Source organism: Atta colombica, unplaced genomic scaffold, assembly GCF_001594045.1.
Source record: "Atta colombica isolate Treedump-2 unplaced genomic scaffold, Acol1.0 scaffold252, whole genome shotgun sequence".
In the NCBI taxonomy this organism is placed as follows: Eukaryota; Metazoa; Arthropoda; class Insecta; order Hymenoptera; family Formicidae; genus Atta; species Atta colombica.
The window spans coordinates 1,373,689-1,400,596 of NW_017259351.1; the positions used below are offsets into that span (position 1 = coordinate 1,373,689).

General features: G+C 30.6%; 1 protein-coding gene across 2 annotated transcripts in view; it reads left to right on the forward strand.

Annotated features, from left to right (window-relative positions):
• Positions 1 to 26,908, forward strand: part of LOC108688995 — a 156,217-nt gene that overhangs the window by 934 nt on the left and 128,375 nt on the right. Inside the window, exon 1 of one of the 2 annotated variants that reach the window (XM_018195575.1) lies at positions 15,638 to 15,692. The exons of the other annotated variant lie outside the window; for it this stretch is intronic. The gene's annotated coding sequence lies outside the window, so the exon portion shown is untranslated. Of the gene's footprint in view, positions 1 to 15,637; positions 15,693 to 26,908 lie in introns of those variants that run through there. 2 annotated transcript variants of the gene reach the window in all.

Consider the following 26,908-nt stretch of genomic DNA (forward strand, 5'->3'; position numbering starts at 1 on the left):
TTCGTCAATATAAAAATATTATATTATTCTCATATAAAGTATATAACGCGGAAGGTAAAAAATTCACGCGAACAATACGCACAATAGTGATTGTACATACAAGTCACCATGGTCTCACGTCATTCATTGTGAATACCTCATCTGACGACTTCATCTGAATACTTAGTGAGATTAAAATTGCAATCGTGAATACGGATTTACAATACAGTTCGAATAAATACAAATATATACAAATCATTTTTTTACGAATTTTTTATAAATTAGTTTGGAAAAAAAATTTGTCTATTATTTTTGAAATGATTATAGTTTCTCTTTTATGTTTTTATGTTGTACAATTTAATTTTGCGGCAAATATTTTATATTTTTTGATTAGTAAGATTCTATAGATTCTATACAAATTTTTTCGCTTATTTTCTGAATTGTTACTTGCAATATAATTAGATATATCAAGAAATTACACAGATAACTTATGTAAATATCTCACGCAAATATCTCATGCGAATATGTTACACGAATAAGTTACGGGAATAAATCACGCGAATGTCAATTATATTATATTTTAATGAACGTTTGCATTTATCTTTCGCGATTTGTACGACGCACACGGATTTTACAAACGATCATACGTCTCGCAATCGTCTCGTGTTAATGAACATTGAAAACTATTTTTGTGTACTAGCGCTGATTATGAACCGATAAATGTAGAAGGGTGTATCTCCTTCTTCGATCTCTGGCTGCACTGCAGTCAGAATAGTTATGGACAAAATTAACGGAAAGGCAACCTGGTTGGTAGAAAGAAGAAATCCATTGAAGATAGAAAGTTATAAATGATTCACGTAGTAGATACATGTATGTAAATACATAGTCCTTCTGTATTTACGTGTGATGGCATAATAAAAGAAAATTAATGCGATCGATATTAAAAATTAAATCGCGATTAACACATTTTTCTCTAAATCTCGAGTGATATATTCCGCTAATTTAGTCAGCAAATAAGATTCATTATAAGTCGTGAGTTAGAAATCATACTGGTTCAGTAAGTAAGTCACGCATTCTATAAACGATTTTAATTGCATTTAATATGAAAAATTGCATAAGTGCAAATTAATAAAATTGTAAAAATAAAAACGCGTCAACTGGTAGACTAGAATTTTGAAATCACTAAGAATATTACAAGATTATTAAGCAAACAGAAATCAAGAAATCTCAAGAAAGATATTAATGCCCATTTCCACCAACATAGATTAACTTTAATCTCGGTTTAACTAATTCTAAAGATTAGAAAAAGATAAAGAGTAAGTTGAACCAAGGTTAAAGTTAATCTACATTGATGGAAATGGGTATAAAACTAGTAGAATGTTAAGATTGCTAAAATATTAGAAGTAAGAGAAGATTTAATTTTTCAGATAAAATTAATTTAATACTTTAAATTCATTTTAAAAAAACATTTTACATTTAAAATCTTAATTTTAAAAAATTAAATTTATCTTTTAAAATCACTTTGTGAGAATCACTAATTGTAAGTAGATACATTCGTAAATTATAACGGGACAGTCCACTTCGTTTTGATTAGATAAATTCATAGACTCCACGTTATAGATATTTATAAAAAAAATTAAATATTATAAATATAATTAAAGAAATTATAAGCGATCGTGTTTTTCTCAAATTCTTAAACACGACTGCCCCAACAAAAAGGCTTTCCCTTATGTCAAGTAGATGTTAGCAAATACATGTTTCATACTAATGGAGAAAAGAAATAATTTTCATTGTAGAGGGTTATTTCTCGTTGAATCTCGCGAAATCCATTCGCAATGTCTCATTCGGTATCACGTTGAAAATTATTTGTTGCAGAGCTAGAGTGAATCTCGAGTTTTCTCAGTGGTTGCTAGAAGCATTGATTTCCGCAATAAACTATAAATGACAAAAAAATCTCTTAAAATCGAATCACGAAATTAATTTTTTTATAATACATTCTATATATAAAGTTTTCTTCTTTTTGTTAAATGTTTTTCCATTAATAACAGTACAGTAGTATTTTCTGTCTTTTAAACTGCTAATATCTTAAGTAAAATGTGTAAGGATATAGCGATTATAGATACATAAAAATTTTCGTAATTTAAAGTAAATTTGCATTGTAATTGCGCATACAAAGAATATAGTTATGAATGAATATATTTTAATAAATAATTAGTAATTATTTTTCTATTTCTAATCTAATTTTTCTATTAGATAATCATTTCTAGGCAATGGACATCTTCTGTTCTGAAGACTAATTTTAAGTTTGAAATTCTCAATAAATTTAAAAAATATAATAAAATACATATACAATCTGTAATTTCGTTTTTAACAAATTTTAACTTTTGCCAAAACACAATTCTACAACTTCATTTATATTTTTTAAAATATTTTATCATGAACGAAGATAGAATTATAAATGTGCGGTTAAAAAAATTCGAGATATATCGAATAGATATCCCGATGTCAATGCGATAACAAAAACTTAAATTGTGTGTGTGTGCGTGCGTGCGTGCGTGCGTGCGTGCGTGCGCGTGTGTATATGTGTGTGTGTGTGTGTGTGTGTGTGTGTGTGTGTGTGTGTGTGTGTGTGTGTGTGTGTGTGTATGTGTGTGTGTTTTAGAGAAAAGTAGAAAGCTGATAATTGTTCATTTTATGCAAAAGATTTGAATGGAAATTTTTTTTTAATCTCGTTATTTTGATTTGTCTCGAACAGTCTGAACCCGAGAATAATGAATATTCACATAATAAAAGCGCATATATTATACTTAAATATATTCATTCATAATCACTTTTCAACGGACATCGTTCTATCTATTTATTCAATGAAGACAAATGTTTCTATAATAATGGATAAACACAGTTTTGCTCATAGATTTTTTCTCGCATAATTTCAGATAACGATGATAGAAATGATTAGATTTATCACGAAAATTTGTGAATTGTATAATGTTTGTATGTATAAAGTTTAAAAAGCGATAACTGCCGTTAAATTGCTGCAGAAATCACCATTTTCATTGATAATCTAGACGATCCAAGATTTATTACCTCCTGCAGCGAAGTCCCTGACGTTCGACAAGTCGCTTAACTTTTCTTCGCGAATCGATCCGCAAGACTCAACTAGAAGAGCATGAGTTCGCCTTCCATCATAAAGATTGTTCTTTTCTGTGTCGGATACTAACCACTCGAGAGAGGGACTTTGATCTGCCAAGTTGTTGAGTTAGTTATCCTCCACTGAACGCGACGATAACGTGATTTATTGCGATATTTAGGATCCATCAGACTAGAAAATGAGATGGATTATGTTTTGTAAGCAGTCGTTCTATTGATCGTTTATTCGATATCAATATTCTATACAAAAAGAATCGTTTTCCGTTAAATTATATCAATACGTAAATGAATAAAAATAATGAAAGATTTGCTTCGATTATAAAAATTGAAAATGAATATCGCCAAGTATATCATCGATGAAGTTTATTATCGACGCGATTTTTTGTTAGCATTATTTTTACACCGCGATTTTTTTAATCTTTAAATAAAACAATGTAAGTTAATAGATTTTGTGAGAAATTAATTAAATAAGTAATTATGGTAATTTATTCGATGATTAAATTGCTTTGAGTTTAGATTAAGATTATTTCATATCAGCAATATTTGTTCCATCATTAAAAGTATATCCTTATGTAATTTTAATGATTTATTCCTGATTTATCTTTTAGGACCACTATCTTACAGGTAATTATTCAAGTCCTTAGTTTTTTCATTCTTTTATCACTAATGTTCTTACAGTTTTACATCTCTCTTGTCCCTATCTTCCTGCCAATCGCACTTTGTCTCTCTTGTCCTCCTTATCCTTCCTCCTCTTGATTTATAGTCCTCATTGATCTTTTTCACAAATGAAATCTCGTTCTTCGTTTACGTTTTTATAACGCTTTATTCTACTTTCATTTTCCTTCTTTATTTTTCACATATGTAAACAATCTTGTTTTTTTTTATATTATTGATATTATTGCATTTGTTATAAATTAAATGAGAGCGATTATATATTCAAGTTACTTGAAAATTATAATTTTTAATGTTGTGATATACAGATTATTCGAATCAAACGATTCCACACGATACATTTTTATTCAACAAATTTTCACCTGCAAACCTTATTTGCAGAATCTGTTACGGTTACTAAATGGAAACATTTGTTACGAAACACGTAAAACAATCTTTTGAATTCATTTCAGTTTGTATGTTCAGAAGACTAAGATATCTTTGGATGAACGCCTACGTGGTTTATTTGAGAATAGCAATATTTCATGTGGCATCACTAATGATAATTTTTATGTTCTATAGTAATATGATAATAATTGCAAGCAGAATAATTGCAAGCCTTTTCGCATTTTGAATGTTGCCAGACTTAATATAACTAGATTTGTCACATTCCCATACAACATAGAAGCTTGCAAGATTGTTGTAATGTTTCCAATGTTTCTGCAATATTGCTGGAATGTCGCTACGATATTCTTGAAATCGTCTGTGTTGAATAGGTTTCTAACTATATTGATACTTATATTTAACTATATTTCAGATAGCAAATATACAATTTCAATATCTGAAAAAATTTGTGATACAATATTAGAAAAATTCAATAATGTTTAATTACTCTAAATAAAAAAGCAATCAATCTCAGGAAAGTATTACTATATTATATCTATCTTACCAACTTTCGACTTTATTTCAGTCATAAATTTCTGAATAACTCCATTAAATGATTGATTTAAAGTTTTGTTGATTTTGTATATCGTAGCAAATTGTACACACATTTTGTGAGAAGAAAGAAAAAAAGGGAAGGGATATTTTTATCTAAAGTGCAAAAAATATAATAGAAAATAATAAAAATATTGAAGAAATGGCTATAGATAATACATTTTGATTCAAACCGGTACATCTTTGATTGGTATAAAATTTTTTGATTCTGGCACTATTGTATCTTGTTCTTTTCATTCTCTCTCTACTAGTCTACTTAATGACACATGTAACGCGTTTCTTCGTCTATGATTGATATTGCCGCCCTACATTCCCATGCTTGTCTCTTCTTTCTCTGTTCTCGTTCGTGTAAATCGGAATTTCTTAGCAATTTACATCCCGCGAACCATTCTTGGCAACAACCGAATACTATGTCTCAGCTATGCGACACATGCGCACAACTTTTGGCTTTCATGTCTCGGTTGCACGTTCGCATAGTTCTTTTTGCTCGCTTGTGTACATTCGTGAACGTATACGGAAGTTGCTAGTGATATTTTGTCGGAGACTGGTTGACAAGGAACGGATTTTCACATTCAAGCGTTCAGTTATTCAGCGTAAAATGCATTGACGAGTGCAACGACCGTTGCACCGTTTTGTTTTCGCGCATTTTTTCTTGACATGATTCGACTATTGAAACTATATGATTCTCTTGTTACATTCAAGTAGATATGAATAACTAAATAATTTAATTTTTTAGATAAATTTTAATTTTAATTTAATGCAATTAATTAAATTTATCCTTAAAATTATATCATAAGAATCATATAAAATTTAAGGTCTTACAATTAATTTAATAAAATAAATTAAATTTGTCTTTTAAAAATCATATTTTATTATCTATTAAATACATTTATTATTAGAAATAATTAATAAACAGGTAATTTAATAGGTTACAATTTTAGAAATTAAATATGTTACATACTTTATAAATATTAAATAAAATATATACGTATTCTTATAATGTCAAAAATATTGATTAAAACTAAATTTAAAAAAACTTTAACTCAATAATGATTTTAAACTTTCAAAAATTGATCATATTTTAACATATTAATTCTTTAATTTAATATTAATTCTTTTTTAATTTCTCTTTTTCCTCAAACATGGGAAATACAATACATTATATCTGTGAAACAAAATACGATATCGAGAAATTAAAATAATTGCAGATTGTATGTATCGTGAGAAGTTACAATAATATGTAATTACATATAATATGTAATTTCTAATATGTAATATACATATGTATGTATAATATATTATTTTTTTCTAACGTTTCGCAGATTTCGTACAAACATCATGCTTCTGAAATTATTTATTTTTAATAGAGATATAACATACAAAAAGTTAATACAATATTCTTTAATGACAATTATAGCATATATACATACTATATTTTTTTGTCTCATCAATAAATCGGAATAAATCTGATCCGAAGAATCTGAACAAAACGATGTCACATTTTGCTCAATTTTCTTTCCGTGGCTTGAATGCAGATATCTGGAATTTACGTATTTGAATCTGCGTCTTACGTGCACTACGTGTAAGATCAACGAAAATACGTCGTATACTCGTGAGAAAAAGTTGGTAGATCAGGCGGTAATCTCGGTATGACTTTCGAATAAACGTTGTGGCACGTTTATGGGATCGTATTGTTCTTTATAATACTTTCGCGTATGTTCAAGATTTCCTTCATCTCTTCACGAGCCATTTATCAGACATATATTTGCCATTGTACGTAACTGCGCATACGAAATGCTTCAAAGAATTTCTTGCTTGGACTGTTTCATCGTGAGTATTTATTTTATTACGTAAATATCGAATGAAAAATGTAAAATAATAATAAATCGAAGAATAATATTCTTCAATTTCTCTCTCGTATATTCTTTTTGCAAAAGTGATTCTTAACGAATAGATCAGAATTCAGTATGAAGTAATGCTTTCCATTAAATGCAAATTTAATATATCGAATTGAAGAGAATTGAATGTAATAATTTAAAGAGGCTAAATAAAGCGGATAGATTTCTATCAAATATGGTAGAAGAACCAACTTTTAAAAATGAAAAAAAAATTTATAATTCATAATCTCATTTAAAAAAAATTTGCTCTTTTTCGAAATAAAGATAAACAACAGGTAAAAATCATTTATCTATTAACAATATAGAATTTATTCTTTATAGAATTTATTATAGAATTTATTCTTTACATTACGAAGAATATCAAATGAACAATTGTCTAATAACTTATATTCTGTAATAATTTTATGAACAGAACTGAAATCCAAACATGTGTCTTTCACAAACATGACTCGCAACCAAAGAAAAAGTGCTACTTAGTCTTGGCTGATGTACTTTCGCTCAGCAAGCTTTCCACCTCATCGCACAACGAAAACTTCGTGCTCGTGAGAACTTTAGAGGCCGTCGTAGCCCTCAGGAAACTTTCACGGTCAGTCCACGTATTCGCGGTTGAATCGTCCGTCCGTTCGTTAGCCAACTCCGTTATCTCGCGTCCCACTCGCGAAGTGCTCTTTCGGACCACTCTTACCAAAAAAGCTTTCCGTGTTCTGGGTAAACGTTTTTACGATGACCAGATGTCCCGACCGAGGTTGATTAACTTGCACGACCGCTCGCTGTAAATCGAAACCACGAATATATCGTACAGTTTCATTGGCAGTTACGTTGCCAATCCGATGTGTTCTCGAATGAATCAAAAAGATCAAATTTCAGGAAAGTTCAAATGTTGCTATTTTTAATTTTATTGAAGCAATAAAAATTTATTCTATTGTGGGGAAAATCAAAATGGTATTTCTACGTCTTTTATATATAAAGCTATTTATCCAAGAAAGAATATTTTTATTGAAGTATCTATAAATTTAATTAAATACAAATCTGAAACTAATTTCGTTGGACTTTCAAAATAATTACGTATAACACTTTAAACGTTGATGATAAATTGTATTTTGATATAGCAACCAGTTTAAATGCCTTACATAACTATTTTGACATTCAAACAAAATTATTTTCAAATTAATTATTTTTAAATTATTTCTGTATCTAGCTAAATTTTTAAATATTTCAACGAAGCCTTTCTTTCCATGTCGACTTTACGCTCTTTATACTCTGACTCAATAGATAGTCATTAATTATCCAGTGACATACTTGGCACTAATAATCAGTATAGTTCAATTAAAAAAGGAGAATGTTTGAGCATTATATAACTAAAATATTAATATTTTAATTTCACACATTAATTTCAATCTTCCAACTATATATGCTTGAATTTAAGCACTACTAAAACAAGGTTAGTTAGAACATTTATTAAGCTTAGTTAGATCATATAATAAAAATAGGCTTAGTTAGATCTCACATTTAATTCACTGATTAATGACATACTTGGCACTGATTAGTGATGACTATTAGTGATTATCCACTGATTCAGATTTAGAGAGTATAAATGTATAAAATTAAAACAAAATTTAAAATGATTGAAAACCGAGAAGACTTGCATTTACATATTTTGTGCATCAGTCGATAAAGGATCTTGCAAAGACAAAAGATCTTCTTAGTCTCATCATGCATTATATCGTATGCTACGAATGTTATAAATTATTCAGAAGTGACAAAGCCGTGCGCTGTCGTTTGCGCTCCTGAAGCTCGGATTACCGTGACCAAGACGCTTCTTTATCAGAGCTTCCTTTGTCATTAGCGAAATATTCTCGCCTGGTTTCCAATACGGGACCCCTTCAAGACATCTCATTCTCGGCGAAACTTCATTATTCACCCGCATTCTTCACCTTGACGTTGTCTTTGAACAAATTTGTCACAAGAGGACATCCTGTCTAAAGGAGTAACACACTTAACGGATCGTTTGTGAATCAAAGATATATCAGATGGCGATTTTACACTTTAAACATGAAAATCTTCTGAATATTTTATTGTTCAATATTACGGCATAATAAGGCGCTCTTTTATCTCGATCGAAGAAGGGAAGAAGTTCTCGTGGAACGTCAGTTATCGTGGAAATTCGCGAATTATTTATTCCTTCTCCGGAAACTCATTCAACACGAACTGTTAGATTTGTGCTTTTCAAAAAGCTAAATAAAATTATCCTTCATCATCACTTATAATTAAAATAAAATTTTTAATCAAGAGTCTTCAATTTCGGGCGATGTAACGAATCTATAACGACATTAAGACGGATTAAAGATAGAAAGAATAAAAAATTGCGCTGTGTCGACAAATTCGGTAAACCCAAATCGACTCGTAAATGCAAATATCCGTCTCACCCGTCACAGCAACAACAGAGATACAAACTGGATTTTTCCACCCTTCGTGAGGCCGCCATTCGAACGGCGAACTAACAAAAAATTGCTGCGCGCGTCAGCATAAAAATCTGTTCCGTGCGTCGAAAAAGGTTGCACCACGATGGTACCAAAATAAAAAAAATAAGCCGTAATAATCGACTCACAATATGAAATTTCCTCTCGTTCGTGCGGCGCAACAACAGACGTGTGCCATTGAAATTTTTGGCTCGATTTTGCAACTGATTGACAGAAATCTGGTAAAGCTACATCGAGCGTAAATGTACCACATGAAACAGGATTAATCTGGTTATGGATTCTCTCGCGATGTCTGATGCAAGGAGCGAGTTCGTTTTACCGGGGAGAAGGGGGGGGGGAGAAGAGGAAGGGAAAGGGAAATCGCTGGTATTCTTAATTGAAGCCAAAGTGGAAAGATCACAAGCAAAGCTTGCAGCAAATCTGATACAGCTCAAGCGGGGACGATTCATCTGACGGTGCTGGCAATTAGCGTAACGCAATTTCGCCGCACGACGCAGCCTTCGATCCGCGACACGACGCGACGCGACGTGATCGCGGATACACCCCGATTCTGTAATCGAATCGCTCGCGTTGCATCCGCAGCGGAGAATCAACGCTATAAACTAATGCCGCTTGTACCGGAGACGGCCAATGCGATTATCCCGGCTCTGTAACCGGAAGGCGAGAGCCGTCGAGAATCCGATTAGAGTGCTCTAAGCGTGATCCATTGGGAACAGGTGTCTTCGAGCGTGATGATTTATAAATGACGATAAAACGGCCGAATGAAGGCTGGTATTTGGCGATCGAAACAGCTTATGCGACTCTCGGGAGTAATCGATGTAATACCAGAGACGATTTGGACAGTTTTAATATTCCCTCCCCCCAAAAAAAAAGTTATTTAAAACAGCGTGATACATATTTTATATACTCAAAGTTTCAATAAGTGCTATTTTTGTAAAAAAAATAACATCATGAACTAATTGCTTGCTAAATGCATTTAGCTGTTGAATATTAGTTCTTTGTATATCTGAATTCAAAAAACATACAAAATGAACAAAAATTAATTAAATTTTAATAAATATTTGATTGGAATCTTTATTTGTTTGCTCTAAAAAAATTACCATTTATTTTTGAGTGGTATTTTAATTAAAATAATAACAGCTATTAACGTTATTATTACATGAAAAAAATAATTTTCTTGAAAGATTTAAAATTTTGCTGGATATATATCTGAAAATAATTTGATTTGACTGTCAAAATAATTATATTGGAAACTAAAATGACAATACTGCAAAAAATTTAATATTCTAGCAATCAGTTTGAGTTCCAACAAAATTATTTTCAGTTTTCCATGCAGCAAAAGATTTTTTACCAATCGTTATTTCCATGTAAAATAATCGATCAGCTAAAGACAGAATCAAATTAAAACTTACACAAAAATAAATTTAAAAAAAACGAATAAATTTTTATGTAAGTAAAAACTTTTTTGACATGACATGATATTGTGACGTTTATTTTCTCATGGAAAATAAATATTAATACAGAATGCAACATTTTTGATATTCATATCGCGACATTCACTTGCACACGAAAAAGATAAGATATTTTGCTGAAAGTATCTACAAATTTAGCTACATACTTAACTAAAAAATTTTGTCGTATCAATTAAAATAATTAGTGAAAAGTAAAAGTAGTGAATAGTAAAATGATTAGTAAAATAATTAGTGTGAGAGATCAAATTGAGTTGCTAGAATGTCAAAACTTTTTACAATATTATTCAGCACGTTTGAGAATTTTACGAAATTATTTTGATGGTCCAACACAAAATTATTTTTAAATCTGTTTCTAACTTTTTATTTTTATTAAAATTATTTATTAAAATCGTTTTCTACGAAATCATTGCTAAACTCGTTAAAATCACGCGAACCATCTCAAAGGCAACAGAGCAGTGCAGGTCCCAATGCGATTCGAGTATGATACAAGATTACACGAAAGAACTACAGAAGTATGGGATGACGCCAGAGATCGAAGTCGAATCGTCCCGTTGACTTCGGCAATGCGCAACGACCCAGATTTTTGTACCAGCGTCGTTCAAAGTTCATAAAAATCACCAAGCAGAAAGTGACAGAATTCGAAAGACGTTATCAGTTCGTCGTTGTCGTTTACAAGTTTCGCGATCGACACAGCGTCAAAGATGTCTTCGGTAAGAGTAAAGGGAAAAGATAGGGACACATATCTCGCAAGAATACGAGGGCGTTTCTGAACTTCTGTCGCTCACGTAATGGCCACTCTCACCAAAGTTGTCTTGATTTTTCCCCCCATGGAATTTATACGTTGTTACATTCACACTTTCGTCGTGCTATCTTTACCTTTGCAATCCACCGAGATTTTTCTCCGGTGCGAAATTGAAATTTCCACAGGGTGGATATAAACGTCGCTTCTGCTGGCATTCTATTTGCATATATTTGTTATACGAAGAGTTGGATATAAATAAACGTAGATCTTTGCTTCAATTTATCTGAAGAAGAAGGAGCATTTATTATAGTTAAATTTCGTATAAATTATAATAGAATTAGATATTATGCTGCAAGGATATATCTATTAATTTATCTATTAATTTATTATTTGCTTTTTGTAATGTATCTCTATTTGATGTGCATTTCCGATATTTTAATCAAACAACATTATTAAAGTAAAGCTGAGAGTAAAATAAAAATCTTCGGCGTTAAATTACGTGTAAATAAAAATAGATATTGCTACAAGGATATACCTGACAATTTTTCTTCTTTTTGTAATATATCTCCATTTGATATATTACATTTCCGATAGTTTAATCAAATAAAATTATTTAATTACTTTAAAGTGAATCCGAAATTAAAAGTTATCATTATTAAATAATAATTTACAACATAAATTATAAGATTAAAAAATGGTTGAACATAGAGGCTAAATTGATGTTTGTTTAACGATATAAAATCGACAGCTGTAATTTTTTTTAAAGATTTCCCAATATAAATATTTTTATAATCATCATATAATATTTGATATATCTTGAGCTTAGATTTCTAATGTTTTACTCTGCAAATATTATCGGATATGAAATATAAATATTATTAGATCGTAACGATTATACTTTTATTTATGCTTTCTAACATGGTATTTGCTCATTAATTCTATAAGTAGTTTAGAGATTATCAAAGAGTTAGAGGCTATGGACAATTAACCCACAAACTAGGTCACATGCCGAGCGGCCGATTACTAGAAAAAAAGGCATCTTCGATAAACCACAGCCAAAATTTTCAAATCTTAATTGCGGTGAAATGGTGTGTAATGACGTGAAATATTGCCTAGAGAAAGATGCTGACTCTTATTACGGCCGAACGGGCTCCGAACCTTTTAATCTGAAGCCTCCTAGCCCCGATGCCCGCAAGAAAATGCTGACCCGCCAGTTCCACTGCCAATCTGTTACGGTCGCGAGAGAGTATTTTCGTGTGTGCCCCTTTTTTTATTCTCCTTCGCGTTTTCCTTTACCGCCACAAACATCACAAACTCCGCCTAACATCATCATTTTCTGGCACGAATTTTCATGTGCTATTCTTCGAGTTACTTTTATTGCAAAAGGCGAATCGTTAACGTCATAGAAAATCGATGACGATTTCAGCAAAATCAAGGAAAGAAATATCGCCGGAAGTCAGCTAATTAAATTTCGACAAATTACGCTCTGTGAATTTTCTTTTACCTTTTATTTAATAAATGTTTTAATTAAATTTCCGGTATTTTTAAGATCAAATTTGAGAGATTTATTTAAAGGATTCCGTTATATGGTTTTCCCATATATAACATATTTAACATACTGTAACATTTATATACAGCTAATTAATTAATTAATACTTAATTTAATTTATTCATAAGCGGTCTAATTTAACTTATTACTATTTTATAAATGTTTATATTCATATAATACACATTGTGACAAATTCATTTGCACAAAACGAAAATGAAGAATGGAAGCTATAATAAAATAAATCAAAAAACATAGATTCATCAATTAAGAGATCTATTGTTAAGATAAGTACGTTATTCATGATGTAATCGAATTACATTTCATTGGATATCGCTAATAAATCAAAAAAATTACTATTCATCAATTACGATATGTAATGCTAAAACAGTCGTTATTCATATGATCAAATTAAATTTCATTTGATTCACTCTACTAATATGCAAATCCTAATGCTCTGAGAGATGGAAAGAGAAAATAAAACGCTAAAAAAAATTACTGAATCTTAATTTATATTTCTTTTAATAGTATTACGTAAACACTCACAATAAATATTTACTCAATAATAAAATAAATAAGTAAATCAAATTAATAGTTTTGTATTAAATAAGTATATGTTTATATTTAATAAATATTCACTTACAATTGGATTCATTCGAACAAATATTTATTAAAATTTAGTATTTTTTTCAGTATTGTAATGATATACAGAATAATGATGATGCCAGGTGAATCACACTCCATTTACAGATTGATGATTTGCTTTTCTTATAATATTCAGCATTATAATAAAATTTTTCGATAATTAATGACAGTATTTTAATCATTAAATTACGTAACATTAATAAATTGAATAATTGACAATAAAACTTCAGTTTTAATTTTTACTTTCATGTAGTTTGAAGGAACGAAGGAAGATTTGCGCGTTATCTCTGCTTGCGAAATTTTCGCGGAGCCTAGCTCGTTGCCAATTAAGCGCGGCGACTCGTTAGCGAGGAAGAGACTCGCGGCTTTATTTTAATCTCAAACAATCAAAAGCTTCGACAGCGTCGACTGTATTTTATTATCTCACGCGATACTTGTTTCGCGTCGCAGAGAACTGTGTTTACACACTCGTTGGTTAACGCGCGTCCTTATTTATTCGCCCGTCATAATTATAACGCCCTTATTGCGTCGTGTTTAATGGGACGAATTTCCCAGTGAAATGTCGCGCCTACACACGGTGCAACGCTCTGAAAATTCAATTTCCAGCGAATATACAAACGGTAACATTCGCAGGCCCCACTTGACGCATTAATTTCGAAAATCATGGATGGCCGATCAACCCTGACACACGAAATGATCGCGATGTGCAAACTATTTTTTTATAATAAATCGCGACAATGAAATCAATTTAAAACTATTGATTATTTAAAATTATTGATAGACTAAAAAAGATGTCACAAGTGTAAAATTTCATAGATTGTAATAGATAAGATGAAGTGAAATACATTTTTAACATAGAGATTTTTTTTATTTTAATAATTGCAAATAATTACAAAATTATTTTATTACATTTATTATTTCCCGATCATCTTAGGCCATTTATTAAAGAAGCCGTTTTCAACTAATTTATTAGGAGAACTTGATTTATCAAAAAAAGTATTATATTTATCGATAAATGTATTCTATTAATCCTAATGATAACTTTATTAACTTGTCAATTTTTCATCTTTTTATTGCTGTGTTTTTCAAGGTTTCCGCTGAAAATGTAAAAGTGGAAATAAGATAATCTGTGTAAAACTGTTCTTTATTGTTCAAAGTAAAGCTATTATTTTTGACAACTACCAGGATTCAAAACTTCGAAAGAATTCGAATCTCCGAAGTTAATTTTGAATTGCCAAAGTTTAAAGTGCCAAAGCTTCAAAAAATATCTATTTATGCAAAAAAAAATGAAAATTCGTGACATATATATTCGTAAATGAATTAGTATTTTTTAATGAAAATGTATTTATTATTATTAACTTATTAAATTAGTAATTATATAACTTTAATCCTTCGGAGATTGAAGTACCGAAGCTTGGAATCTTCAAAACTCCGATTGTCTTCGGAACAAATCATCAGCCTTATTTCGAAGAGCGAAGTTTTGGAGGCATCGTAATGGAATTCGCACAAAAATATAAAAAGTTTTATTGCTTAAAATTCGATATAAGTATTCGAGTAGTACCTATATATTAACAAAAGGATTATCAAGTATTGAAGCGATCACAAACAGAATTGCTCTCATTCCACATAATTAGATCATCGTCTGATGATCATTTTCTAATGATGATTAGATTAATATATTGATATTCTTCGGTGACAGTTCTCATTCGTCCTATTGCAAGTCCTTGACTGCGAGGTTTACGAAGATGCATAGTGTACGCTGCATGATATCGTAGGTGGATGAGAAGGGGCGCAGGCGCCATACACAAAAGCGATCGTCAGTCGACGGCGGAAGCTGAAACGCGCGGCTTCGGGACCGCTGCAAACGCAAACGTACAGTGTAACCTATGGCGTGACAACGCCGTCGCAGGTGTACACATTTTGCACGCGCCAATTATCGACGTGCTCGCGGTAACGACTCGGCTTCATGAAAGGACAATGCTCCGGGAGCTCCGTATTTTTTGGTTGCGCAGTGCATCGTAGATAAATTTGATCATTGGAATTCATAATATAGATAAAAGAAAACTGACAGTTGGATCCAGGAATTTAGGAATATAAAAAAGAAGACTTTGCAATCGAATGCCTAACATCAAAGTAAGTATCATGCAACTTTTATATGATCTCTTGCATGATATTTAAAAGTAATAATAGTTTTCTATTGAACAAAACGACATAACTAGTCATTTAATCAGCAAAAGAAAAATTATAAATGATTTATTAAAAAAAATTTATTGATCTTGAATAAAATAGAGTAGTTCTCTGACAATGATAAATTCTATAAGGAGATTAACGAATATCCCAATTCTCATAAAAATAAAAATTAATAATACAATAAAATCCCACAGTAATATTTTTGTAGATACTTTTATACTGCTAGCATTAACGCTACATTTAATATTTTAATTAAATGCCGTACCTTTAGTGACGATGCCTTTGCGCGTGTATGTGCTTACACGTATTTAAACGCACCACACGTGATAAACCGCTATATCCATATACTGACTTGTGAGCGGTGGAAATCATGAAACTTGATAATGATAGTACTAAATGAGAATAGAGCTATCAATTTATGATAATCGATGACTAAAATGTTTTGTTTAATAGCATTCAAACGATATTAATTTATTATCCAACGTATACAAATTCCCCACTTTTTTAATGATAAGCCACGAAAATCTTTGCGTGACCCATAAATTTATTAAAATCGATAAATCCAGTGCGAAATTCATCTATGTAAGAAACATGGCGAAAAACGTTAATGAAACGGTATCTTTTATATAGTCGCGCGATCGTTGAAAATTAAATTAAATTCCATTTCATATATTATTTTAGAAAATCTAAATTACCAAAGATTAAATATCAATTCGAAATATCAGTTGCAACTTTCTTGTATTTACAATTGCGTTCATTGTTAGATAAGATTTCTTATTGTTACATTATTGCATTCAATAAATTTCTTTTCATTATTATCATTACTCGTACATTTCAATATATCAAAATTAAATTTCGCGGTAAATTTAATTTTGGCGTATTGAAATGTTCTAATATCGCGCGGGAAATACCATCAAAGTTTACAATTTAGATAAAGATCGCGGTATAGAGCTTTATACTCGCTGCTGCATAATGTCGCCGCGAGTGTCGACCGTATCTGAAATCTAATCAGTTCATCCGATTTCCTGCCGCATGAATTGTAGTAGCGGTAACTATTGCTCGCTAAAATACAGCTGACCAACGGGCGCCGTACCTATTGGCCGGCATAACTCAAGATAAATTTGCTCTTCTCAAAGCATTTATTTTCTACCGGTGAAATTTTCGTAGATTCGTGCTTTTTCCTATCAATCCATGTATAAATAAATGCATACTATATTGTAGATGTTACTTAACGAGACAGTATAAACACAAAAATTCTCCGAATTTAACGTGCAAACTTTAATTATGATATCTGGGCATTCATAGAATGACTTTATTATAAATTACATTTTAACTACAATATACTTATATAACTATACTTTACTATAAATTACATTTTATTTACAATATATATTCTAGTATTTTTATTATTATTGAATAACTTTATATAATATTTTTTATTTGTTTTGCGCTTTAGATATTTCATAAAATGTAAATAATTAAAGAAATATTTTGTACGGTCCAATCAATAATGCTCGATACAAATTATTATTTATAAATAGAACTTAATTCTGATAAAAGAGTAGTACAAGTACGCGATAAAATAATTTCAAAATATTTAATTGAAAAATGAAAGTATAGTTTTGCACACAAATTTAAAGCTCAATTAATAATCATCTCATTATAATAATAATTATAGCGTAATACATGAAATATTGACTACAATAATTATTTGGATAATCACAATATTTAACTGTCTCATTGTATTGTAGTTAATTATGTTATTAACTAACTAATTATAATAATTTATAACTTGCGCGTATAAGTAACTAATATCTATGTTGCTTTTATTGGCATATGTAATAATTACAGTGGTAATATAATATTCGTAACAGTATAACGTATCTAATAGGTTTTTACGCAAAACATAACCAAATACGAATGATTTCTCTATAACCTATATACGTATGTTACTATTATTGAAACTAATTTACTTCCGTAAGAAGATTACGCAAAGATGTAACAAGCTCTAAAAGGAACAGAAGCTTTTAAAGGATTAATTTCCTGTCCGTAATTAGTTACAGGCATTGTAACTTCCGTGTGTGCAGGTATTTGTTTTGCTTCCCATGTACTTCGTCAGACTTGTTACGACACCGCAATTACGGTACTAACACAAACTTTATAATCAGCCACCGAAAACTAGAGAACTGCAGCGACATGGTCACTTCATTCATGATAATTATAATACCGTCTGAAAATCGTAATATCCTGAAGTGATTAATCGAAATCGTGATCGTGTTTTAAAAATCTAATGATTTTCTTCCTAAAAATACATTAGTATTTATTTATTTATGCAATTACATATTTATGCAATTACATATTAGTATTTATTTATTTATTTATGTAATGAGCTATGGAATTAATTAATGATAAGATATCTCCAAGCTTCTTTTATTTATTTGTTTCTCTACATTAAATTGACATTTTTTTATGGTTGTGTTTATGGAAAGTTTTAATCAGCATATCTCAAAAGCTAAAGAATATCACAATTTCAATCAGTTTGACTGAAATCAGATTTTGCATATAATTAGTAAAGTTCTTTCTTGAAAATTAATCTCGCGAAGAAAACAAATATAGTAAATCTTATTTTCTAATTTTGAAACATAAAGGATATTTTTTTAAATTTATATAATTCAAGAATTAATTATAAAAAAATTAATATTAACAAAATTTTTTGAGAAACAAAAAAGAATTTATTTCAACATATTTCTAAAAGTTTGCTAAATTTTTGAATGTTCTATATTATGTATTAGGATTAAAATAAAGCTGCTATGTCTATTTTATCAGGTATATTGGTTTTTAGTAATATTGGTAACAGCAATTCGAAGAATAACATAAGTTCTCTTAGAAATAAATGATGCATCTAACTACGGGTGGAATTATAGCTTACGCGCAAAGAACATTAGTCACAGACAAGACATTAAGAAGAAATTACCTTCTCGAGAAACTCGATTTTCATGCCGCGACAAATTATCATCATTTCATTGCGTTTAAAAGATACTTAGTGTCGTCCATCGGTATGTGCAAATGTTTGAAAAATAAAGTATTGAAAACAAGGATTTTCACAAAGAGAAAAAATCAAAAACATGTTCTTAATATGTACACTGTAGCTCATTCTATTGAAGCACGAATCAGTGACATAAATATGCATATAATTTTTATATTTCTCATTAATGATTCTTTCAATTTAAAAATATTTTTAATGGCGCGATATTTGGATTCACGTAGTGGTATTCTAATTCCCATTTTTTTATTAGTAAAATAGGTATATAGTATAATAGGTAATACTTAAAAAAAACTCTCACAAAGTTAAGACTGAAACAGTTGGAGACGTTTTAAGAAAGAGTTTGTCTGTTAAGAAAAGTCTTGGCCCACGATTCATTCTTTATTCGGCTACATAAAGAAGCCAGGATATATCATTTGCGCTAGTCGTTCAATTTAATAATGGCGGTCTGACAATATACATGTAACCAGATTTCTATTCAATAAGTTGTAGGTGAAGGAGAGGATAAAGTTCTCGACTTTTAGCGCTCATCTTTTCATTAATACCGCGAATACAATTTAATCTCCGAAAGTGGTAAGTCTTCAGCGTATATATAGCCACATATTACTAAACGAGCGGTAACCTCTTAATTAAACATCTATAATAATAAAAATGATTAAACGATGCGATAAAAACACATGTTTCTTCGTTTATTAATACAAGAACAGATAAAGTATCTTTCTCATAGTGGTAACTTTCATTATAATTTTAATTAAGTCTATGTTAAAAAGTTTCACGAGAAGCATAGAACATTATTTGAGAGATAAACGCGAATATTTTTTTTCTTGTGATCTCTTTTTCTGCTTAATTTATCATAAGCAAATAATAGAAAGCAAATGAAACTAGCATTGTACTTTTCCATATTTAATCATAAATTATCATGTCACTTATTCGCAATCAAATTACTCGATTAATTAAACAAAATAATATACTGTTAATATACAATAGGATGACAAAAAAAATGTATGATTACAGAGTACAGGTTTATTAATTATTGGTAATGTATATTTTTTACTAAAAACGAATTCTGAATTAGTGTTAATTATATCTTAATATATCAAAAAATAATAATAATTAACACTTTTAGTTTTGATATAATATTTAAGGCGCTTTGGGAATCCATTAATAATCTGCCTTGCAGCTTTCCACAAATAAATTCTTCCACATCCAATCGAGTGATCACCAACCGACGAAAATCTGACATTAAAATATTAAAAATATTATTATTAATTATTATTATTAATATCTTAAAGTATTATAAGATATTAAAGGTGGTATTAAAGATGATAAATAACAGCAATTTTCTACCTCTAATAATAAATAGTAATAATTTGATAAACTTCTCTAATAATAAAACTCCTATAATAAATAGTAATAATTTGATAAACACAAAACTTTGTAATCAAATTTTTCAATTATCCTGTATTTGAGAATCTGAAAATGAGGTGTTTAAAAAAACATAAATCTTTCCATTATTCTTTTTCTTATTCTAATTCCATAGAAATCTTCTTGGTGATCTTTCTATTACGAGAGTTCGGTAACCTTACCGTTCTCCAAGAAAAGCTTCGAACACTCGAGAGAGATGATTCCGTTCGTGACAAAACAGAATCGTGTGGTCACGCGATTCTGCAGATCTTCGCGCAACTTTTTTCCTCCCTGAATCAACCGCGTCGAGGAGCATAGAAAGGGATGGGGCGCAGCTGGTGCTTAGGGGCGAAGAGAATTTGAATAAAACCTGCGGCGAATAGGGCTTTGCCTTATCCCACTCTCCTTTCGCATCAGAAAGAAATGCAAGTTCCGCACTTGGGAACTCGTAAAAAGCCGCACACAGTCTCTCGACATCCTCGACATTTACGAGCCAAACGCGGTCGATCTGGACCTTCTCTTTCCCCTTTTCCTCTTCCCTTTCGCATTTGTTTCCCGTCACGGTCGCAGATCGGTCGTATTTGCGAAACGGTCGATCACGATTTGTGGCTGTCGTTTCTCGATAGTTTGCACGAAGATATTATACTATCCTGTCGCCGCCACTGCTGCGGAATATTCTATTCGTCGTCTCGTGGTATCATTCAGAATCGTTAAGAGCTATTTCACCGACAACGTTATTTCCCGCCATTACGTGAATATAGAATGTAACACGCTTACTGGGAGATTATGCGTTTTGCCCGAGACAAAGGGATAGGATTGAAATAGCGGATGCTGCGAGCGAAGCCATTACGCCTTCGAACCGAAGCGAGTTTAATGCAACCGGTAACACTTCCTTTCGAAGGAAGCGTTTAACATCATTCATATGTTCTGGCATAACCGGTGAGCTTCTACAGCGCGTAGTAGCAACAGTCTTTCATAATTCACACTGCGTCGCAACATTTCCGTAATTTTGACAAATGACAATGCGTTTACGTGCAAGATGGTCCGAAGATGCAAATATACTCGTTACAAACGCTTTAACAAGGACAAAGAATCTAAGAGATAAAATTTATATAAATATCAAATTAAAGAAAAAAATTCTATTTTCAGTCGAAGATCTTAATGCTTGATAATATTTAAATATAGATTTACAAATATATTTTATCGAACTTGAAATGAAATCATAAACTGAAAAAATAATATCATAAATTATATTGATTGTCAATTTAATGATATTGATAAACATCTTAAAACATTACACAGAACTTATTGTGAATATTATCATTTCAGTCAGGGTTTGAACCTCGAATTCCGACCTGAAACATATGTGAAGATGCTTGCTGTAATAATCAATAATTATAAATAAGAGAACATAATTTTTCAAGGAGACGTATATAAATAGTTATATAAGTGAAAATTAGTCTGAGTAAATTAAAGAGTGAATTAAATAAAAAGAATTATATTTTCGATCGAAGCGGATTTTGGTACTTAATAACGTAAATAATATTTACGTATGCAGATTTACATGGAAAGAATAATTTTGTATAAAGTATCTAAAGATATAGCTCGTAGAAGATAATTTTGTTGGACCATCAAAATAATTAGGTAAAACCTTCAAAATAGTTATTAGAGTGTTAAAATATTTTGTAATACTGCTCATTATGCTTAAACATTTTACATAATTATTTTGATGGTCCAACAAAATTATTTTCAAATCTGTAATTAAATTTTTAAATACTACAGCAAAATTATATTTTTTTCATGTACGAATACATTTTTCAATTCTATAACTGCGCGCAGAATTTGTGTAAACCGTAATCTTTATCGATAACTACATTCGTTAAATATAAAGCATAAGGTAAAAAGATGGAAAGATCGAATGAAAAAGCTGAAAATATCTAACATCTATTCTACGAGGACCCATTATCCACATGTCCGTTGTTATCCGTTACACAAACTGTCGTAATACTTCGAACAAATATTTGCCATTGGACTTTCGTTTGTAGTTATTCTTTCTAAAGCACACAAGATCCAATCTTAAACAAAACATTTATTCTAGCGAGAAATCCAGATTTTATTCACAGTGGCTTTTCCAGCGGGAAAAATTTTATTCTCCAACACCGCTTGGTTTGGTCTATCAAATGGACTACCACCACTGAAAATAATCCTGTACAGCTTCACTTTTTACTTGGTCGTGAAGTTAAGTCGTGACTGCACATCGCAACTTGCCAAGCTTACATTTAACATTATAGAAACTTGCATATAGATAATTAATTTGCAAAATTAAATTCGGACTGCAATTTTATTACGAAGATTTCTTCTCGTTTTTGTACTTAATTCTAGAATAAAAGTCTAGGCGACTCTTAATTAATGTAACAAAGTGTTTATACATTTCACTTTTAATGACAAAGTATTTATAATTTAGACTCTTATAATTCTCCGCGAACTAGGTGGAAAATCAATATGAATCATATGTGGATATATTCCATGCTATACTTCATCATAATATACTATCATTCATATACTATAATTCAGTATGATTCATAACAATAAATTTTCCAGTTGCACGAAACCGGCAACATGCGCGCGGTACTTTTTAAGAAGTTATAGAAATTCATCTTGCTGGGGTTATACCTAGAGATGGGCAGAATTTGAAATACATGTATTTAAAATATATTTTTATATTTTGTATTTTTTAAATACTTTTTTGAGAATATTTTATATTTTGTATTTAAATATTTTTTTTTAGTATTTTGTATTTTAAATTTGTGAATACTAAATACATTTAAATTATGTAAAAATTTTTTTGATGGAAGTTAAAATTGCACCATTGTTGATTCAATCTAAAGTGCGTTCCATTTCACGCATGATGTGCATAATGCATCATTCATCTTTGTTTACATATTGAACAACAAGGATAAATGATGCATCATGTACATTATGCGTGAAACGGAATGCACCTCTAGCGTTGTGTCTCAGCCAGGAATGGGCAGAATTTGAAATACAATATGTATTTAAAATACGTATTGTATGTACAAATGTATTTAAATACATTTTTATTTTATTGAGTGTATTTCGTATTTAAATACTTTAAGAGTATTTTGTATTTAAATACAATTTTTTGAGTATTTTGCCCACCCCTGGCTTGGTTACCCCGCCTGATTCATAGAGGATTAAATAACCTAATTATTAACTTAAAAAGAAAGAGAGCATAAACACTTTTCATAATTATCAAATTCAATCATGAAATAATGTGAAGTACATAATCAAATTTTATGTGTATATATGGCTCCTCATAATACATAAATAAAATATATGATAACACAAAAAAGCTTAATGTAAAATTGCTTAAAAAGCGAAATTATTTATCACGCTGTCTGTTATAATATTAATCACTAAAGAGTCCAAAATCATATAGGTACCTGTATAACGGACAGAATTTTTAAAAGCTGACAACTGTTTGTCCTTGTTTTTAATATAGCAAATTGAATGATTGAAAGCACTCAATGACCTCGCTCACTTGTACGTGAAATTTACGTATGATAGCAATAATGTATTACTTAATAACGATAACATTCTAAGGTTAATTCGAAAATGAATTTTCTGAGGAAACCAGTGTCTCTCGTAACGTTATTCTGAATGAAAATCACAATTCGCCTCATAGAAAATCGCGATAGGCAAGGTTCTATTTCATTCATGGCGTTTTCAGATACGCGCCACAAATACAACGCAATTGCGCATAGTGGATATTTTACTTGGATAGTTAACTATGCAAGTATGCGTTGTATTACGCCTTGCAATGGCATCGCTAGCCATCGCGGCACTCTCAACTTGCTTCATTTATCCAGGCCATGAAGTGGAATAGTCTATAGAGGCCCATTTTCTCCACTATTCTGACACTCTATTCCTGGCTTCTTTCATTATTTCCCAGCAAATGTCTTTAAGACGACAACCGATTATAATTTTTAACTCCACATTAAACTGAGTGTCTTACCCTCTTTAAAGTTTAATTATAACGAAGTCGGAGTTACCATGCCCGTAAAATAATTAGCATAAAACAATGTGTTGCGACGGAGTTAATTTTATGCATGGTCTTTTAATTGGGTCACATAAAATTAGAAAGAATGGACTGTGTAAGGCATTATATTTATCTTCTGTGGAATTCCTTTAACTGTATAACATTTTTTCCAGACGTTAAAATAAACTTAGATTTTTATCATATCATGCATCACTCATATATGAATATCTTTCTCAATTCGAGAAAAATACATTAAAAATTTATAATATGTTAAACGGTTTTTTACGTGTAAAATTATTATTAATATCTGGTTTTAATTTCTAAGCACGATTTAATTTCGTAGCACGATTTTTCAACGTTCTCAGATATATATTGTAAAATTTATTCTCTAATTTTCGTTTATCTAATTTCTTATTTAATTAATTTGTGCTTATTGCAGAACACCTGTGTGAAATATCGTAATTTCTATTGCTTTCTTTTTTAAAATCTTAAACTCATTTATTCCACAAAATGAGATATCTTCCATCTTCTCCATTTTGTAAAATCTCTCGACCCATGACTGCCGGAGACTTTTTGTTGCCCCAGATGTATTTTAATATCGTACCGTGTCTGTTAACGTGATTAACGTGCAGATTTTCACAGCAGTATCTCTGCAAATATATCTAATCACCAGCGCGAAGTGCATGAAAGTAAAGCGTTGCGCGAAATAACATAAGATCTGCAGCAACAAATCATTAATCGCATATTGATTTTTGCTGGCATTTATTCGTCCTTTATTATTACGCTTATTTTACGCTAAGATTTCATAAATAAGAATAAGTACAAGAAATGTCATTGATATTACATGTAATGCATAATCCAACAATAATTCAAACTAAATTAATAAAATGTACTAAATATAGTCGAGAGAGAGAAGATCCTGATGCTTGATAACATTTTTATATAAATTTTAAATATATTTTTTAATTATACAAGCTGTAATGCGCCGATTATGGTCGGACTTGAAATACAATCATAAATTGAAACTGAAATATTATCACAAATTAAGTTGATTATCAATTTAAGATATTTTTTTCGCAGTAATTCCTTTGCAATGTTTTAAAACGCTTAGTATCATTATTAAATTAACGATCAATTTAATTTGTGATATACAATTTTATGCTAACGCTTGACGCTCATTTTAATGTCAAAACAAATCACATGATTAAAATTGATGCATGATATTTCATTAATTTTGATTAAGAAATCTATTTTGATGTTAAAAATGAGCGTTAACATGAAAAGGCACTTACATTAATATTTTAGCTTCAGTTTGCGATCGTGTTCCAAGTACAACAATAGACGCGCAATTTATGCAACTAAAAAAATGTATTTAAAATTTACATAGAACTATTATTGAGCACCAAGATCCGGCATCAACTATATAGCTTTACTTATTGGATTTATTCATGTAGCGGTCTATTGAAACTTATTATTAATGATTTCATTCAAAAAAGGGTTCAACTAATTTGAAAGGATTTTAATATATTTTTTAACGCGATTCATTTTATCATCGTTTCTGCTATGAGGTCAACACAACAATTGATATTTCTTAATTATATTGTTAATTATATATATTTCAATATTTGATCGGTGATAATAGTGATCCAAACTTATCGAGAGCAAAGTTTCCATATGCAAAGTGTTCGTCCTCGCAATTCACTCGCAAACTGTCATCTTCAAGTCAGCTGCCAGTTATCCTGTATGTGCGATAGGTAATTCAAGCCGGGGTTCCAACTTGTCCATCCACCATATGCGAGGATCCGCCACAACTGTGCATCCAAGATGGTGCACGTCGAGTTCCCAGCGGACATTCACCTATCATTCTCGCCCAACGACCCCTCATCTGTCCAATATCTCGCGAAGTAGAATATCCCACTTCCTCCTAGATCCTACAGCTTAGTTTCTCGTACGTTCAGGCACGAACCTATACAATGACCGAAATCGTTTCCCGCATCCGTACCTTCAGCGTACTCGTCATCAGACATTCGAAAGCCGCAGAATGGAGTACCTCACCTTGCCGGATTTTGATGGTTGCTCATTTTGTTTTCCCAGTTTCTCGAATGGCTTCCGACCGGTTACGAATCGACTTGACTTAAATGAAAGCGCCGCCATGTGCGCTATAGCTCTTATTTTCTATGCCAAGCATACCACTTTTCGTTACAAGAAGATCTCGAATACAAATTTTGTTCATTGGATCTGAAGTCCGAAAAAAATTCATATTTTTTCGAAAGTTTGAATCCCTGTTGATGCCGAATAATGTTTGAATAGATAATAGCATAATTAAACAACATATGTTATTAATAATGTTTACACAGTAACGTTTATATAATGTCTTTTATTAATAGATCATACTATCTTACAAGTTTTTAATTTATAACAAGGTTGTTTAATCAGTATACCACAAAAAGCCTTTAAGTATTCTGTGAAAATTTTAGAAATAAGTAAAAAAATTTTGATATTTTAGCAATCAGTTTGAGCGTCCTACCTAAAAATTTTAATGATCTAACAAAATTATTTTCGGATTTATATATATAAGTTCAATCTTTGAATACTTCAGCAAAATCGTTCTCTCTATTATATATATATATATATATAGTGTGTGTGTGTGTGTGT